Below are 7,659 nucleotides of genomic sequence, written 5' to 3'. Positions count from 1 at the left end.
TAGCACGCAAGTAGGAGAGCCCGGCGTAGAAAATCAGCAGTAGGTTTTTTGATACGATTGAAGAACGTTCGAAATCAATGCTTCTGTTTAGAGCATAATTGAGCCAGGATACTTGATTTTTGCATTATAAATTATAATTAACACCATTATATAAAACAATTTAATGAAATGAACAGTAGTTTCACTACAGTTCAATCAAGGCTATAATGCATTATGGACCAAGTCACTGCACGGAGAGGGGCATGTGAAGCTTTCTTCCAGTGCACTGTGGCGAGTCCCAAATTAGAACAGGTAATAATTCGATTGATTTAAAAATGAACTATTTCATCAATTTCAATAACAATGAAAGTATTGAAAGTGTGAAACATTCGTTGATCCTCAATCCATCCTGGCCAACGTCAGGCCTCTTTATTAGTTATCAATAAGAGAATAAAATTAGACTCGTCTGTTTTTCAAAACTCCAAATACTATGAAATATATAAAATTTAAATCATAGTTGGATCTTTAAGTTAGTGTAAGTAAACTATTAGTTTGTACCTTTATATAAAGTAAAGTAATGTTATCCCCATTTTAATGGTCGATAACGCTTCATAAAGAAATTTGTTAGTATAATTCGGCTTCGTATGAACTTCAGTCCGATTCGTGTCGCGTGTTTTTTTTTTTTTGTTTTCTTTTTTTTGCACAGGTTTGTTTCCTCGGTGTTCAGCAATTATTTTTTATTCGGTCAGGCATTTTCTCTTCGATTACGATTTTCAACGCGAGAACAGTAGTGAGCAAATCTTCACTACAACTCTTCTTAAAACGCAGAATGCCATGAAATAAATGCAGTATGTATCAAATTATTGTCATTTTTCGCCTTAATGTCAAACAGAATGGAGTTGTGCTAATTATTACGCCTGTTAACGATTGGGAGATAAATAAAACAACAAATAACAAAATATATTTAAAATATACAAAAGAACATAAGATCTTCTTTCAAGGGATATCTATATAATATACATAGCAAACCGGACGTTATGTTTTATTTCTTTTTGCTAAGTATTGATACAAGTATGTACTACTCTTCAAATGCGTTGACTAAAAATGCATGATTCGGTTTTACATGCAAATATACCGGTCATGGCTTTACCGTAAACTACAAAGATTGGTTTTAATAGAAAATAGGCAAAATATATCCGATTGAGGAAACGGACGGACGTAAATTGCAAAAAACAACACAGAACGTAGAAAATTTAAAAAATCGTGATGTTTTATCTCCATATGTACATTTTTGATTGCAGAAATTCTTTTCGGGACCTAAGTACCGTAGGTTTGCAACAGCAGACACAACATACACATTTATTATGTCTAGACCATTAGCAACTATCTGTTGTAACTTTAGAATTTTACATACATTTAGTCGTTATAAAAAAATCCTGCATTTTATCCTAGGAGCAACACCATCCCAATCACAGCATCTTTAGAGGAAGTAGTTCCTAGTTTCCCCCTAAATATAAAGTTCGCTTACCGCCCCCAGTCAAGACCGGGGTAAAATATACACATTCTACAGATACTGGGCAGGCACCTTTCGTAACTAGATCATAAACTCATAGACATAATTTTTCCATTTCCTGATCAAAAATCATAAATTCTCTATTCTGAAACTGCACCCATTCTCATTGACTGACAGCTGACAATTCGATTATTCCAAAATCTACTCTTTATACATAAATAAACGCTTCAGAAGTTTTCCATGTGGCGGTACTCTCTACAAGAGGCAATCGTTTAAAAAATAAACCTAATAGAAACATAACAACCGCTCATAAATAGAAAATTAAATACTGATAACCTTACACTTATCTATGTACATATTAACAACATGCCACTATTCCCCTTCCCAAACAAAAACAAACCCTGAAAAAAATTATGTACAAGTACTATAGCTTATTTTTCGCTTCCGGGGCAGCTTAATGAACCTTACACGGTGCTATCTTGTTTTCTTTTACTTTGTTTTTTTTTTCTATTACCTTTTATATACCTTTTCTTTTTCCAGTTGTTTTTTAATGTGGCGATTTAAATTGCTTGCATATTTTCCTGCGATTAGGTAGATTTAAATCATGCTACTTATCTTGTCCGCATAGGTTTTCGATTATGCTGATTAAGAAAATTGCATTTATATTTGGCATATACAAGTAGTTTTCACCCCTCAATGTTTAGTTGGTATATATATTTGCGGGTGGGTACCCTGACAACGATTATCAAGGTTAAATTTGGCAAATATTTTGACAACCCACCCCCTCACAAAGTAGGGTGTCTATTCTGATAGTCATTATGTTTGATTTAAGACGAATTATACTTTCTGTTGAGTATTTTGTTTACTTCTCTTTTCCGGATTCATAACCGACACTGCACATACATTACGTTTGTTTACATTTTGCTTAAGGTATTTTTTTACCTTAGCGCCACCTCCACATTTTTCTTTAAAAATGACGATTTTATGGGTTTTCGACAATATTGAGTAAGAAAATCTTATATGTGGTAGATACAAGTGGTTTTCGAAATATAAAGACCTGTATTGTGCACTTTAAATCAGTGAACGACAGATTTGTACACACGCGCGAGGAACAAATTTAATTCAATCAAATGTTAATTTATAGTGTTTGCGGGTGGATATCATGACAACTATTATCAAAGATAAATTTGGGGCAAATATTTTTACAACCTACACACTCACAAAAGGGGGTGTCTATTACGATAACCGTTTTTAACATGAGGTGGGGGTTCTATTTCGAAAGCCGTTTTTAATATGGGGTTGGAGGTATCCATTCCGAAAGCCGTTCTTAACATCACGAGATTGGGGTGTTTATTCCGAAAGCCGTTCTTAGGGTTGAGCAACAACAACAACAACCGTACTTTCATTTTATACGAGGGGAGGCAGGCTTCCATGGGGCAACGCCGGCGTACGTGCCCTGCTAGTATATTAATAAATGCCAGTAGGTTATAAAGGTAAAATGATTGGTAACGACTGCTGACACTAAGCAGAATTGTATTATTTAAGATGACAGTTCAACAATAATCTGTTAACATTGAGCTTGAAAACGACAATAATGTAGTCAACTAGGGAGCAGTTTCGTGGTACGGTGTTCTCCAGACGAGTAGTCATTAGAAAGAAACCTTGCTCATGGAATTTCGTCTACTTTTAGGTGCATACTTATTTATCATTGCTGCAGTTAGACAACTTTTTCCTGTGAATATTTTAGAGGAGACGAAAGATTGGTGGTCAGTTAAGCACTTACCATGAAATGATTATCCGAGTAACGTTCCAAAAGTAAATCTTCCTTTTTAAACGCAAAATGTTAAAGAACTACGAAGGCAGGAGTGGCACCATTAAAACGAGCGACTTGTTTCTGCTCCAGAATTAAGTTTTTACATAATCATCATCATTTACAATGCCAGCAATGACCGATGGCTGGACATGGGCGTCTGGAGCGCGCTTTGTCATACGAGGTCGTTCAAAAAATAAAGCCTCCTTTTTTTAACTAAGAAGTTGAAGACCTACGAAAACGGGAGAGTACCATAAAAACAAGCTATCTTTTATGCTACAGAATTTATTTTTCCATATAATCATCACTATTCTAAATGCACTTTTGCTAACAGATTGCAAATTGCATTGTTATGATGACTGAACTTATGCACCCATGATCTGAAATTTTCATCTCTATATTGCAGATATTGATGGCATGAGATTCTGAGAACCTAACCTCTGTCAAGGACGTGCGTCAAAAGCAGTAATGTGTCATTGAATTCCTCAACACAAAAGAAATTTAACCGATCAACATTCATCAAGTTCGAATGCAAAACGCAGTAAATACCATTTTTAAATTTACAAAGCTATCACGAGAAAAATGCTGCATTTGACAACTCGATCATACCCCCAATACAATACGTTACACAGTAGCATAATGTAATACTGTTTTATTTTTACTTTTAATAAATGTAAGTACTACCTTAACCTCTATTGAATTTTATGTATGCCTTTTTATTTTTAATATCGCAAGAATAAAATTGACCGCATTTTGGATTCGAATTTTTTATATGTAATAAAAAAAGTTGGAACCGAAAATGTTGCTGTCTGTTTTTATTTACATATCTAAAATCCGAGAAGGTTACATTCCTTCTATTCAACTCATGCGCTTTGGTAGCATTATGGTTGTGATAACTTAATAATGTATGAGAATGAATAACAAATCTAACCACAACTGTAACACAACGGCAGTAACGGTGGCTCAGTGGTTAACGACACGGGCTGACAATTTGGGCACGTCAAAGTCGAATCCAGTTCGTTCCACAGAAATACGTTCAGTCATAAACGTGGGCAATCCATACGTACCCCCCGTAAGTACTCGATATCCTTCTAGACATAATTCTTAATACAAAGATATTGGGGAAAAGAATGCCCACAAAATCATCATGAATGAATGAATTATGCTCAACGATAACAACAACAACAATAATAACAACAACAACAACAACAACAACAATAGCAAAGTTGTACATATTAAAAGTAAACCTGTGCGAAAGGAAAATATTTAATTGTCGAACAATGAATCACTTCCACAAAAGAAAAATACGCAAATCTCTATATAAATAAAATTAACTAATTTTTTCCCTCCGAGTTTGACCTTAATAGGATTGAAAATCAAGAGATTTTTTCAGGTGTACTGTACACAAACTGCATTGCGTTATCTGAGGTGTGTTATAGGCATATTACCTATCCACTACCTCGCTCATCGGAGCTTCCTATATTTCATCTGGTGAGAGTCACTCCCAAAACCGGTTACGATCAATGGAAGTAGTAAACTCTCTCTCTCTCTCTAATAAATTAATACTTCCAGCGCCACCTATTTACAACTCCGTAACCGTTGAGAGGAGACAATTACGAACGGACACCGGTTAAAGTTTTTATAAAAACTATACTGCAATTTAGGTGAAACACGCCACGCTACTTTTACGTTGGTTCACAATAAAATTTTTTTTTTTTTTTTTTTTTCAAAAATCAAAAACAAAACAAAAAACTTACATTTTCTTTCTTTAAAATAAAAATTATATTATTTCGATTCCGTGTAATTTCGCGTTCTACACCATTTATAACATCGTTTCTTTTGATTTTCTCATTGTATTTTATTTGGGTTTTTATGTTTCTTTTCTCTGTTTTTCGTTTTCACGATCCATTTTTCAAATTTATTTCTTCTCATTCCGTTTTTTCTTTTATTCGCAAAGTTTACCATCGTTTATTTTTTTAATTTATTTATTTATTTATTTTCTTAACTCTACTCCGTTTCTGTTTCCTTTTCTGTTTCTGTTTCCACGACCTTTCAATTTCCTTTTGTTATTTCTTCTCTCTTTCCGTTTTACCTCTTCCTTCGGCAAGTTTGACATCGTTTCTTTCTTTCTAAAACAGCCGGATTTTTTACACTAAAACTAAAATAAATTAAAACAAATCTTTCCTTTTTCTTCCGTTTCTTTGTTCTTTGTTCGCTATCTTTCCAATCCTTTTTCTTTTCTTTCTTTTTTTGTGTAAATAAATAGATCATAAATCATGTCCGTTACATTTCGCCTTTCTCTCTATTTTCATCGTTTATTTATTTTTTTTTACATATTTTCCTTTCTTTCCCATTATTCTTCCTTTTTTCTTCTTTTTGTTTGGGGGGGGGGTTGCAAACGTCCGTCTCACGTTCGTATATAACAAAATATTTCTTTGGTATATTTCAGGGTGCCAAAACCACGGTGATGGTTATTCTTCCATTACACCAAATCGAGCCACAGCAAGCATGCCAGGGTACAGCTAGTTAGAAATAAACTTCAAAATTTTCAGACAAAAATGACATATTTTATTAGCGTTTTTAATTCAGGCATATAAATTATCATTTGAAAGGATGTCTTATTTATTAGCACGCCATTCGATAATGGATACATTTATCGTTTATTTATCGCGAGTAACGGCCATTAGTATTCTCTGGGCTTTCAGTAGCAAAAAGCCTCCCGAAGTCCCCACTGTACTCCAAACTCTTCTAGTAGAGGTTTGGTTAGTGCTTTCCTCTTTTCGGTCTTTCCATTTGCCTACACGTCCACGACTATTTAACGTGATGCCGGTCGAGATCTTATTATTATTATTATTATTATTATTATTATTATTATTATTATTATTATTATTATTATTATTATTATATTAATTAATCTATATATTAATACGCTAATTCGCTTCGACCGTTATTATCCGGACATCCCTTAAAAAGAAAATTGAAATATTCCAAATAGCTAATAAACACTTGATTAATGATAAAACAGAAAAAAATACTGTCGCTGGTTAGGAAAAAACTATATTATGATTGGATAAGGAAACATCCTGATTGGATAAAAGAAAGCTTGCTTATTAATGAAAACTTAACAAAAACATGACGGTTTAAGCATTCTGTTCAAATGTAATCTCATGGGTGAAATGTTTATTAACGTATTAACGTTATTCATGGAAGCTTATAAAGTTCACATTGTTAGGTTTTAAACATAGTAAACAAATTAACGTTATTCATGAAAACTTATAAAAAAAACTCACATTGTTTATAGGATGCTTCTACTGTATGATTTTTAAATGGACGTAGTAAATTTTTATGAAAATTAAAATGTTTATTCGTATATTATGTGACTTTAATAAATACTCATAATAAATATTTACTTCCAATACTTTTTTTAAAGTTTAATCTGTTTCAAACTGATATAAATTATATATTAGGGTTCTTTTAAATCTGCGCATTTCAGGTGAAAACTATATTTCTACTTACATATTTAATAAATACTCATAATAAATATTTACTTCCATCAAGCTGATAGGCCAGATGTTTATGAGTTACACAGACCTCTGTATAGAGCTCATAAAGATTGTCCCGTAGGATTTTCTGATTTTTTATGAAAATTAAAATTGTTATTCGTATATTATGTGACCTTAATAAAGACTCATAACAGATATTTACTTCCAATGCCTTTTTTGAAGTTTAATCTGTTTCAAACTGATATAAATTATATATTAGGGTTCTTTTAAATCTACGCATTTCAGGTGAAAACTATATTTCTAATAACATATCATGTTGAAATTATTATAAAGCAATTAGTACAAAGCAGTTTTCTGTAAATACGGAAAACCAAACATATTCCTTACATACACGTGTAATCCAAGATGTCCTTAAATAGTAAACAACTTGGGTCAATTAGGACTTACATAAAATCAATCTGACTTAACATCCCGTGTGTATCATGCAAATCTAGCTGAACCTTTGAAAGACATTAAAGACAAACATGTACTTGGAATTTTATTTGCCAATGTTTATGCTATTGTATTTCAAAAAGAGGTTTATCACACTGCCACAAGAATATAATGTTGCGAGATCAGGATAAGATCAGAACAGTTAATCAAATTGATCCAATTGCCAGGATCTCAAGATCCAGAGCTTCGTGATTTAGTCATCATTAATGATACATGGTCCAATTTGAATGTAATTGTTTAATTATGTGATAAGATATTTCTTACTTGTGTACGTTTTTTATACTTTTCACCGACCGTGGAATTTCCACGGGTTCTGCTAATTATTATTATTATTATTATTATTATTATTATTATTATTATTA

This window comes from Euprymna scolopes, chromosome 2, assembly GCF_053919585.1.
Source record: "Euprymna scolopes isolate OS-2025 chromosome 2, ASM5391958v1, whole genome shotgun sequence".
NCBI lineage: Eukaryota > Metazoa > Mollusca > Cephalopoda > Sepiida > Sepiolidae > Euprymna > Euprymna scolopes.
The sequence above is the reverse complement of the archived record's forward strand: the minus strand, read 5'-3'. Positions refer to the sequence as shown.